The sequence below is a fragment of the Monodon monoceros genome, unplaced genomic scaffold (assembly GCF_005190385.1).
Source record: "Monodon monoceros isolate NGI ecotype Baffin Bay Population unplaced genomic scaffold, NGI_Narwhal_1 Super_Scaffold_3, whole genome shotgun sequence".
NCBI classification, from domain to species: Eukaryota; Metazoa; Chordata; class Mammalia; order Artiodactyla; family Monodontidae; genus Monodon; species Monodon monoceros.
In genome coordinates, this window is record NW_021703780.1 from 69,283,454 (window position 1) to 69,296,130 (window position 12,677).

Here is a 12,677-nt window from a genome sequence, read left to right on the forward strand (position 1 = left end):
CATTTCCAAGCGACCATGCTAAACTGAGAAAGGCAACTCCATTACCAAAGGGACACTGAAAACCAAGGCCGTGGATTGTGGCCAGAGGTGAAGGTACTGATTCCTAACCAACCCATGGCTAATCCTAAACCCTTAATTCTTCTTCCAGATGTATGCAGCACTTGGGAAGGAAAAAGGAAATGGTCCTGCCAGTGCAAAGGCTTCCAGTGGTGTTTTGCCACACTGGTATCAGTCCTTTCTCTGTTTTCTAACCAGGAACCCGTTTCTTATCATACAGGTTGGGCAGCTCTTTCCTGCATTTTAAAACCCTGGTGTCTTATTGTCTACAACGCTTGATGTGGACTTGAGTTCACGTGTTTTGTGGAAATACAAGTGGTAATTACACAATTACCTGCCATTGGCAACAGCCACCAGGGAAATTTACGGCCCCCAATATCCACATCTGGTAACTGGTTATTAAACGTGGTTGATGAAAACGCTGACATGGCAAATGGGATCTGAGCAAGGACTGGCTCAGCAGTGATTCTTGTGAGACAACGGCTGGAGGTCCACAAGAGACCATCGATTTTATTTCATTAAACATTCTAGAATTTATGGCAATATTACTACTAATAATAGTTATCATTTCCATTTTTTGAGAATCTGTCACGTGGCTGGCATTGTGTTAAGTGCCTATTTGATCCTTATTAAAAAAAAACAAAAAAAAACCCTTCTGGGAATGTATTATAATTTTAGGATTAGAAGACAGGCACAGAGAGGCTAAGTAACCAGCCCAGGGTCACTTTTTGGGCTGTGATGGAGTCAGGATTTTAACCTTTCCCGAACCTGCAAACTCAAATACCTTCAGGGGGTCAGGCTGGTAACACTCTGGGGTGAAGTGGGCCAGGTGTAGCTTTATAGAGAGAAATGAGGACAATCGAGAAGTGGCAAGTACATCTAACATCTCCCCAGGTTCCCAAACTCCAAGCCTATCACTACTGCCCTGGGAGAAAAAACCCTAAGACACGGTACTGGCCAGACAAGAAGCATCCGAAATCTGAATTCATTCCACAGGCCCTAGTTTTCCAGCCTTCGTCATCTGAAACTGGAGTCATGCTTAATGACATTACATCTTTTTAGGATACTTTTTCAATGAGATACACAGACGGAAACGTGCGCAGATTATACGTATGCCACCTGATGAATTTTCATAAACTGAACATAACCACGTAACCGACTTCCAGGCCAAGAATCAGAATATCACCAGCATCCCAGTGACCTTTTCTTGTGCCCTTACCGGTTACAAACCCTCTGAAGGTGAGCCATTATCCTGAATTCTAACCCCATAGAGGAAATTGGTCTGTTTCTGAGGTTTACATAAATGGACTCGCACAGTTGGTTCTCTCGTGTCCATGTGCTTTCACCTAATGCTATGTGAGATTCATCCACGTCGTGGCAAATGGCAATAACACTCCTTCTTAACAGCTTTTACCCTAAAGTCTATTGCTTGATATATTTGCCTGAATACATTATAGCTGAGCCTCTAACGAGGAAGACTTCCTTCTCTGGAAACAGGTTCTAAAAATTGAAACAAGTCACTCTAGGACTTTGTTAGAATTTTGGAGAGAGTTCTGTTGTTAAAATAGTTTTTCTAAACATTTTCTCATTTATTGTCTCATTTTATCTTCTCACATACCACGCCAGGTAGTTAAGAGACATATTATTCCCATTGGTTAGATTCAGAAACGGAGGGTACACGCAATTATATGACTGCATGCTACCATAGAGCAAGTGTGGCAAACTAGTTATAAAACAGAGATTTCATTTATGTCTTCATTGCCAATCTAATGTTTCCACCTGAACATACATCCTGTTGCTCCTTTCTGGGTCAAGGTTCTATTCACAGGTAAAATAAACCCGTCTCCAATGATGTTTTGCTGTGAGTCTGTCATACTGCTGTGTGCCTTTGATGCTTCCCTCCTCAGCATCCATTTCCCTTTCTTATTTGAGAGTCCATTCTTTCCCCTTTCTCGATCCACAAGATTGAGGTGGGCTCCATCCCTAGTGGGGAACAGCACATGACTCCTCCCCTAGGGGTCTAGGGTCTCACCTGAAACCTGGCGACTGTTCAAGAATGGATTACCACGAAGAAAGCAAAACTGAGAAAAGGACAGTGAGAAGTCATTTGAGCCCCTGGGACAAGCCACTCCTGAAACCCACTACCTCTGAACTGTTCACTGCATGAAGCCATATATATGTATGTGTATGTATGTGTATGTATGTATTTGTTTTTGCTCAAATTGTCTTGTGTTATGTTTTTGTTCTTTTCTTCTTTGCTGGGGGAGGGGGATACTTGCGAAAGAAAAAAATTCTAACAGTTATGCTTACGTAAATAAATACTCATATTTCACCTCCCAAATTCAAACAGCCATAACGTCCTTATCCAGTGAGTTGCAGTTATGCAGACACGGAGATTTTGTCTTGAATTTATGCAAAGTTTCTCTCCTGAGTCCCGTCTAAGTGAAGTCACAGTGTTGGCACAGACAACATCTGTTTTTAACCCATAGAAATGCTGGCTTTGCCCTGCACTCGGGAAAGGGTCTGTTCTGCCCAAAATGATCACTTCTGCCATAGATGCTGAAGTAACCCAACAGGGGGAGGCAAGGCTAGAGGTGGCAAAGGTATTTTCAAATAGAAGAGAAAACTGACTGGTCCAAACAACAGACCAAATCAATGAACTGTTGATTTAGACAATTTTGATCCAAAAGACTTTGGGAACTTCTCTAGCCAGTGTGGTGTCCTCTACACTCCTGGCAGAATGTTCTGAGACAGAGGTCTGATCATTAATCTCTGCACTTTAAAAATCTCTCATAAAGTGGGAGGAAGAAGTAAGCACAGCGGAGCAACCTGACAAACACGACCTCAGCCAGGTGATCAATCAAGGTCAACATCAAACAGCCAACAACCGTATTGAAGTATGCACCCTTGATATGATGTGATGCAAGTGGCACTCTACCTCTGTGGTCTTCTGCCCATAACCCATATTCCCAGTCTGACCATGAGAAAAAGATCAGACACATCCTAGCGGAGGGACAACCTACAATATACCCGGATCCGTACTCCTCATAACTGTCAAGATCATCAAAAACAAAGAGAGTGTGAGAAACTCACAGTCAAGTGGAGCCGACAGGGACACGACAACCAGACGTAATGTGGATTCTGGATGAGCTCCTGGAACAGAGAAAGGACATTAAAACCTTAAAACTAAAGAAATCTAAATGAACAATAGGCTATAGTTAATAACAACGTATTCATGTTTGTTCCATTAGTGACAATATACCATGTGAATGTAAGATCTTAGTAACAGAGGAAACTGTATCTGTGTGGGAAGGAAGGTTATATGGGAACTCTCTGTACTATCTGCTCAGTTCTTCTGTAAATCTAAGAATGTTCTAAAAATAAAGCCTATTAAAAAGAAAGTTTATTTTAAAATCTATCTCTGGATTTTTGTTGCTGCAGGAGGGTTTCCTAAAATTCAGAGATCAAAGTGGACCCTTGAAATGATTACAGGGGGTCCACAGGCACAGTCTGAAATATCCCCGAGCCACAGAGTTAAACATTCCTTCACTGACCATTTTCAATCATTCTGATTCAGTAACAAAGAAAAACTCTCTGTTCAGCCCCACAAACACATTTCTAACCTTTGCCAGTTTCCCTCTTCAACAAAGAAAGAGAAAGCTTCAGACTCAGAGCTTTGTTTTCAATACTTACTTTTATTGTTCTTATTTTCATTATTTTTTGTTCTTATATTTGGCGATGGCTACGTACGGAAAATTATCCCACTTACTCATCTATGATGGTGGCATTTTTTTTCTTAAAGTATATTCCTTTAAATAAGACAGTAAGCCTATTTAATTTTATAAGGTACTTAACTCGACTACATATTGTCTTAAGACATAGTAAGAATCTAGCAAGCAGTATGCAAGTAACTGGAGTTGAGAACCAAAGGCCAACAGGATTAGGTCTACACCCCTTAGCCTGGAGCTCAGGGTCCTCTCCCACCTTGAGGACACCTGTCCAGTCTCCTGTCACCAGATGCTCCACCTTGCAAACCCAAAGATGCCTAGAAAATCAGATGCCGATGCCCGGACAATGAGAGCTTAGAAGAAACAAGAGAGGCCCGTGGCTAGCAGGTTAAAATGCAACAGGCTAAGCGTTGTCTCAGCTCTCCTTTCACACGTGGCTGGACGTCCTTTGGGCCCCACTGCCATTCTCTCATCACGTGGGCCAGCAGTGGCGCTGACGAAGCAAACAATTCCTTCAAGCCTCTGTGAGCTGGATAGTCGTGGTGGAGACCAAACTTGCGATATGGAAGCACTGCTGGGTGGGTACCAGTAGGATCTGAATTTCAGCCCCATATGCTCCACCCACCTGACCTGGGGCCTGAAGCAGAGGGCTTGCTGAGCACTGGGTGCGAAGCCTGGCTCCACCGCGTACCATCTGGGTGACGCTGGGTGAGGTGTGTAAGCTCTCTGGCCTCTTTCTCCTTGTCTGTAAAGTGAGGATAATAATAATACCATAATACACGAGGACAGTACCTACCTCATGGGACTACTGTCAGGATGGGTGAATTCATGTAAGTACAGCATTGAGCACAACGCTCCACCAAGTAAGTGGGCTCGATAAATGTGCACCGTTTCTGGTCACCTCTGTGGGCCTCCGTTCCCCTCGCTGTGAAATGTGGATCACGACAGTACCTACCTCATGCGACTGCTGTCAGGAATAAAGGCGTGGTGCCCGTGGGCCCCCGGTGCCATGGTCTGGCTCCTGGCAAACACTCCATAATGTTCAATTACTTTTATCTGTGTTTACTTATTATTAGTGCGATTATTCTTATGAATTAGTGATGCCAAGAATTAGAACGTCTCTCCAATCTTTTGTAACAGCAGTTCACAGACACAAGAAGCAGTCAGGGTGGATTTTTAAGGTCAAACGTCAGGCTTGTCTATATGCTTCAGTGGAACTGAAGGTATGGGTGGACCAGCAGTTTGTGAGCTGCTACTTCTCCTTCCAGAAGGACTGGTTCTGTGCACATAGGAGCAGAGGCTCCATCTGGTCAGCTGGGCTCATATAACCAGGCTTGAATGCAAGCTGGCTGCTTCAGGAAGTTCTATGAGGTAAGAAATCCTTGTCCAACAAAAGTTCTTTTTCCATAAAAAGGCACATAATGTAAAGGGCAAATGACTTTGCAGGTTGCCCCCAAATGTGTCTGACTGTGAGAGAATTTCGCACCCAGTGGCTTTGAGTCCATAAAGTATAGAAATGAAATGATATTTCCCCTGTGTCATCAAGGGCCAACTGGGAGGAAGAGACTCTGTCTCATCCTCTCCTCCCCAGAGAGCCTTCAGGGACACATATTCCTGTTTCGGAAGTTCTAGGGACAGCCTTGGACTGCAGTGAACTTACCGTCTATGCCTGGATCAGTTGCTTCTGACTGGGCCTCAGTTTCCCCATCTGTAAAATGAAGATATCAGGTTACATGACATATACCTTCTAGCAATATGAATCAATTACTGTTTAACTGCAATAATGGTAAGAATTGATAATTTGTTTCCTCAAATGTAATTCAAACTTTTAACAAAACCAGGAGCTGATTCTCCACTGCGATCCACAGGTGAGCTGCAAAGGCTGGTGAGCCCTTGCATGGACAATCCTGTCTGTGTATTTTTCTGGATGATTTTGTGCATGTATCCAAGTGATGGCAGGGCTATTGTTTTAGCCTCCTCAGCTTTCAGTGTCTTTCTTCTAGACTAGAGCCCATTTTTTTTTTCCTTTGGAAACTACATCTCCCACATCCAGTAAGGCTGGATGTATGATCCAAAAAGGACCAGTAAGAGTCCCTCTAGAGGGCTGTTATGGATGCTGGAAGAGAGGGGTGTCTCTCTTCTAAAATCCAAGAATACTCAAAGCTGTTGGGAGTCATCTTTGCCACCAAGTGGAGAGAAGCAGCAGGACTGATGTCAACCTCGTGGAACGTGCAGAAGAAACAAGGAGGAAGAGAGGAAGGGGGGGGAGAGGGGAAGAAAGGGAAGTGAGAAAAGGTGGGAAGGAGGAAGAGAGGGAGGGATAAAGAGAGATCGAGAACAAGGCTGGAACTGAGAGAGAGAGAAAGACAAAAACGGAAGGGAAAGGGGGAGGGAAGGAGGAAGGGAGATGCCACCCGTGACTTAATTACTTAATACAGTATGAGCCCTTAGATCCAGCTATGCATAGAGGGAAATTTACACCTTGGCTCTTCCAGTAAAGTGAGTCCATAACTTCCCTTTTTCTTCCTTTTGTCTTCAAGTCCATAGCTTCTTCAAATGGGGATCCATGACCCAAACAAGATTAGAAACCACCACAGTTGGAGCATTTATTCAAGATGGAATGAACTCGCTTCAGAAAGAAACAAAGTTTATTTGATGAATATAAATAAGGCGATCAGCACAAAGTACTTCTCATACACGTGATAACAAATTTATGAACTGTACATACCTTGTACGTTGTACTTCTACTAGACACGAGGTTACAATGACTGGCTACTACATGCCCACTGGTAGTTTCTGAGGGTTCCTTAGTTTTATTTATTTATTTTTTATATCGAAGTCCATAATCACATGGTCAATATCACAACCCACATGCCACTCACTTGGAGAAATATTACAAGAAGCACTGTCAAACGAGGGTCGCTGGGAATTAGATACACTGACCCCTGGCAGCATTCAAACGCCACTCGACACAAAAACATCTCAGTAGAGCTTATGTCAACACATTTGAGGTCTCGTCATAAACACTGTTTAAAAAGTAAATGGAAACCCACTTTCAAGTGAAAGTTGACACGCTGTTAACGTGCATACTGGATACACAAAAATCATTAAATACAAAATAGAGACAGTACATCGAAATCAAACGGGGTATAAAGTATAAGCTTGCTTTTGCACAAAGCAAGAAGACCAACTCCTCCTAAATGTTAGGCTCGACTTTTTCAATTTCGTTATGATTAAGGGGGAAACCTGCTAAAGTCTGTGCAAAGGAAATGTCTTCCCAATAACACAGTGTTTGTTGTAAACACAAACTATTTTTAATATGTGAAAAGGGAATTTCTTTTGCTAAACCCCCAATATCAGAGAATACTACATGATATATAATGAAAAGATGCTGTGTTAGACAGAATTCAATTTTTAAGGGACTAAATGATAATGCCCCCGTAAAAGTAAGATTGGGACGACTCTAAACATAAGTGGGGCAAAAATGAGCCCCCCAAACAATAGGTGTGACAAAATTGGCACATACTTGGAAATAGCTAACTATACACGGTTGGCTGATTTTTCTGTTTCTAGGACCCTCTATTCCCTAGTGGATTTCCTACTTCCTACTTCAAGTATTCAGTGGCAGGGTTCAGATCAGGACCTGGTTGCAGGAGGCAGTGCGGCCACCTATTTGAGGACACCCAAACCGTTCACGGGGACACGTTGCAGGCCTGGGTTTTCAGTGCAACATTATGTCAGAGTGTGCTAAATACGTCTGCAAAGAACTCTGCTCGTTTCTCCAGTCAAGACCTAGATCCCTTCGATAGTTAAAGGACAAACTTTTTAAACATGAATGTATTGGATTGCTTATGCAACACAAAAGCTTTACACAGTTTGCAATACTTACGACAAGAACAAAGCCAGAAGCAAGAAACCTGCTCGAATATATTACTCCTAATGCACCAAGGATGAACAGTGCAGCCCAGACACAGTTTCGTCTTCCCCGATAGATAAATAAGGTGTCTGACTTTTAAATATCTCTATGGCTCACGCGAGAGGTCCAGAGTTAATTGCACCGACATTTTAAAAAGTAATAATAACGACTAAATTCAATGCAAGACTTCAGGAACGTCTGCTTAGAATCCTTTCCACAGCAGCAAAGAAAGACAACTATATTTATTAAGGCCACTCATGCTTAAATTCACTGTTTGTCCTTTAATAATGCAGATTTTCATCCCCCACTTGCATACCTGTGGAAGTGTTTCTTCCAATGACAAGAAAATGGATCAGTACAAGAGTTGCACATGTTTGCCAGACTTGGTCATGAGTTTTATGAAGTTATAACAACTTTAAGTTGTTTTGAATCTTCAGAGGAAGCAGGAGTTTAATTCTCCTTAGTACCATGTCACTGTATGTAAAAGACCTCAAAATTTGGTCTCTTTCCCTGGCATGTGCTTTAAGTAATGACTCTGTACCACAAACATGTTGTGTAGAGCTATATACAGATACACTGCTTTTGTGATTATTCCTCATTCATCAATGTTTTCATGTTTGATGCTGAAAATGTTTTGGAATCCATGTTGGAGACATTTTAAAAAAATGAGAAATGACCCTTCGTTTACAGAAGATCTAAGCTTACACTGTTTGCACAGCGTTTGGATCTTGAATGTGAATGAGTCCCAGCTTCTTCGTGGAGACCTGCATGTACAGGAATGGTAAGAGTCTGAGGCTCAGCCGCATCCCAGCCACGGGGGATGCATGAAACACATGGAATAGAAATATGCAGGTGTCTCAGGCTCTGGCCACTCCCCAGTACAAAAACAGGGTAGATAAAACTATGAGTGATCAATTTAGATGTGCCATGCATTGTCAGAGACACACACCATGTTCTCATAAGGCGATTTCTTGGCAAGTACTAGTGGTTTAAAAAATTGATTTCATTTCCAACCTGGCCCAGAGGTAACTACTGGTTCCACCATCAAAATGTGGTTCTTCAAACAGCAGATTAAAGAAATAGAGGAGGGCAAAGGCTCACCATTTTTGGTGTTTTGGTTTCTTTGTCAAACACTCCATGCATCTTGGTATACAAACACTGCCACTCACTCACAGAATTTACACTTTTTGATAATCTAATGCATTAGGTATGACCACTTAGACTGAACCAGCAGAAAAACGGGAGACGAAGCTAGCTGTCCAACAGAAGCTGAATCCACAGTTAAAATCCCATGAAGTTCAAATGTATCCAGTGATGTTTAAGTAACATGAGTAAAATGTTATCAAATAATGACATTCAGAGGAGATGAACACATTTTAAATGCCCAAATCCCGACCAAAAAAATGGAGGACCTGCCATGTTTTCCTCCTCCACATTCTCCTTTCCAACATGTCTGGATCCATGAGAAAGGACATGAGACGATGAAGGAAATACCAAGTTGAACAGAATTGTGCTCAGTAATGAAAGTGAAAACTCCTCTTCCGTCCTGATGAGCGTTCCTGGGTGGTGATAGACAGTGATGTGAGCTGCACTGCAATAGATTATCAGAATATTGCTGCAGAGCTGCATTTCCCCTTTAGTCAGCCCTTCTGATAGCTGCAACAAGAAAGCACATAGTTTAGCAGGGAGAGGAACTGGCAGTGATATCGGAGATAATCCTGGCAGACACTCCCCCAACTCCCACCCCTGCCCACCCCCACCACTCTCTTTGATCGGGGTTGATTGGGATTGGGGAGGGCAGTGATGCGGAGGAAGCATGGAGCGACGAAGTGAACAGAAAGTTATGTTATGTCCTGCAAACACATCTGAGAAGAGGCCTCTTTCAACATATTTCACATACAGGTATAGATGACTCTTGATATGCAAAAGGAAATTGAAAGGAAATAAGCCCGAACTGTTGTAGTGATTATCTCTATGTGATCAGATTACGATTTTGGTTCTCTCCACGGGTTTTCTACAATGAGTACGGTTTTTAAATTATTTTTAAACTTGACTTTATAGATATTAGAGAGTTGAAGATGGTCAAGACACCAGAAAACTTAACATTCACTTACAAACCACCTAAGAGCAATGACTTAAAAGAATGCTGGAAATTTCACTCCTAGGTATATACCTGGACGAATGGAAAACAGGGACTCAAAAAGACTACTTGTACACAATTGCTCAAAGCAGCATTACTGACAATAACCAAAAGGTAGAAACAAATCCCAAGTATTCAGCAACAGATGAATGGAGAAACAAAAGGTGGTATATACACACAACAGAATATTATTCAGCCCTAAAAATAAATAAAGTTCTGATTCATGCTACAACATGGATGAACCTTGAGGACGTGACGCTAAGTGAAATAAACCAGTCACCAAAGGACAAATACTGTACGATTCCACTTACATGAAACATCTACAATAGACAAATTCAAAGATGCAGAAAACAAATTAGAGGTTACAGGGGCTCAAAGGGAAGGGGGGAATGAAGAGCTATCTTTTAATGGGTACAGAGTTTCTGTTTGCAGTAATGAATAAGTTCTGGAAATGGATAGCAGTGTTGCTTGTACAATGCCGTGTATGTATTTAACGCCACTGAACTGTACACTTAAATTGGTTAAAATGGTAGAATTTTAATGTATATTTTACCACAATAAAAGCATAACTTAAAAAAGAATATTGCTATCTCCTTAAGCAGAGCAGAATGAAACAAAGTTGGCTGCCATCCCCACATCCCATGACGTGTGTGTATATGTTCAGCCCTAAACATAAATACAACAGTCATCCATTTGCATACTTCACGCCCTGGGGAAGATGTATCCAGAAGCACCCCGAGTTTTCTCACTGTCCCCATAAGGGTCCCTGGGTGTGGAATACAACTGCAGCCTGGGAAGAAACAGTAAAATGGGTGAGAAGAGAGGACCAGCCCACAACGAGCCTGCAAATGATGACTTTCTTCCCTACTGATGCTGGACTTTGTGCACCTGCATCATTATCATTCACGTATGGTCTCTGGATACTTCGGGAGTTTCCGGGCACACGGCAATAGTGCAGCTACCTGGGGAATATGGCGGGGAGGGGAAAGATCAAACACACACACTCACACACGTGAGCCACTTTTTATATATAGTCTCAGCTCTCTGATCTGGTGGTCGATACACAGCATTTCTCAAGTCCCCCTGACTAAGGAGCCAACCAAAGATCCCACTGTCTGCACAGGTGGGCGAGTTATTTCGAGCCCTCACTAAGCAGTGCAAATGAAATAGGTGGCTCAGATGAACTGTGCTAATTCATACTCTGAGGAGTTTGGTGTAACCCTTCTGGTGAAGAAACTTGAATCGGGGCAAAAAAAATGACTTTTGCAGAGCCAGAAAGCTAGGGAGTTCCTAGAGCAGATCATATTACTCATTCTGGCACACAAAATCTCTGCAAACTCTGTATGAAAATTGTAAGTCAGAGCACGCTTTCTGCTTCATGAGCTGTGCATAGCTCTAATTCTTCTGTGCATTAAGCATTTCTTAATCATCCTTTTAAGGGGCTGACCAATATATTAAAAGGCCACATGATTAAAAGGTAAAGAGAAACCCAAAGTAGTACTAAAATGCACCGGTCGTATTTTACAGATGGGGAAATGAGTGAAAAATAATTACAGCCAATGTCCAACGTCCTTGATGTTTTTCCAAGATAAAGTAGCAAAGAACAATCATTTATTCAGTTGAAAGAAAGACTTCCAGCTGGGTAACAGGCCACAAGGCAGACTACAGTGCCTCACGACAGCAACACACTGCTTTGGGGTAAGGTTTGCGCTGTGGAAAAGAGAGCTCTCAAAAAGTGTCGCCGTTCCTTCCGCTGGACAGCCCATTCGCCAGGAGGCCTAATGGATTTGAGGGGAAAAAACTCAGATGACACTGCCAGCAGTTGCAAATGTAAATGATCCCTTGTCGAGGGGCAAATAAGCACACACTTTAAAAAAAATTTTTAAAAAGCAACCCTGGCTTCCAGCAAGGAAGCAATCTGGGCAGCCACCCACTGTGAGATAATCTCTGGCCGGTCCTCCCTGCCCTGGATGGTCACAGCAGTCCCAACCTGTCCCCACGCGTCCTCTCTTCCAGCACCCACTCTACATTGTCACCGGTACAGCCAACAGTGCTATTTCAACAACAACATCTACTTCATCTTGCACTCCCTGTATACAGCCTTCATTTACAATCCCATCGCCGTCAGGGTGGAGGACGGACTCCAGGCCATGCTGGCCTGCCTCTCTCTCTCTCTCTCTCTCTCTCTCTCTCTCTCTCTCTCTCTCTCCAGCTCCACGCTTCATGTTCCCCCTACGCTGTACTTGCTTCCGCAGTCCTAAAGCTTCCCTTCCTTCTCATTGCACAGACTTGTCTTTCTGTCTGACATGCATTCACACTAACGCTTGACCTGACCGATTCCTACTTATTCTTCGGTCTCAGTTTAGATGTCTCTTCTTTCCTGGAGGTCTTTCCTGACCTTCCTAAGTGTGGGATGTGGCACGAGAAGTCTCACACATACGGCACTGTCCCCTTTCGTGACTTGTCTAGACTTTTACTGTCCAATATGGTAGCCGCTGAACAAATGTGTCTACTCAGCACTTGAAATGTGGCTAGTCCAACTTGAGATGTGCTATAAGTGTAAAATGTGCACCGGATTTGAAAGATTTAGTGTGAATTTAGTTTTTTTCTATTGACTTCATGTTAAAAATGATATTTTGGATACACTGGATAAAATGAAATATATTATTAGAATTAATTTCCCCTGTTTCTTATAACGCTTTTCAATGTGGCTACTAGAAAACTCAAAACTACAGATGTGGTTTGCAATATCTTTCTAATGAACAACATTGGTCTAGGCTACAAGCTCTATGAGGGCAGGGGTCATGCTGGACTTGCTCACTAGCATTCCCTGTGC

At 42.6% G+C, this 12,677-nt stretch overlaps 1 protein-coding gene across 2 annotated transcripts in view; it reads right to left on the reverse strand.

Annotated features, from left to right (window-relative positions):
- Window positions 1-6,414: 6,414 nt before the first annotated feature.
- The window catches only part of ERC2 (ELKS/RAB6-interacting/CAST family member 2), a 961,347-nt gene continuing 955,084 nt past the window's right edge, over window positions 6,415-12,677 (reverse strand). The window contains exon 18 of one of the 2 annotated variants that reach the window (XM_029242971.1): window positions 6,415-9,357. The gene's annotated coding sequence lies outside the window, so the exon portion shown is untranslated. The remainder of the gene's footprint in view (window positions 9,358-12,677) is intronic. The other variant, XR_003796722.1, reaches the window with a different exon arrangement.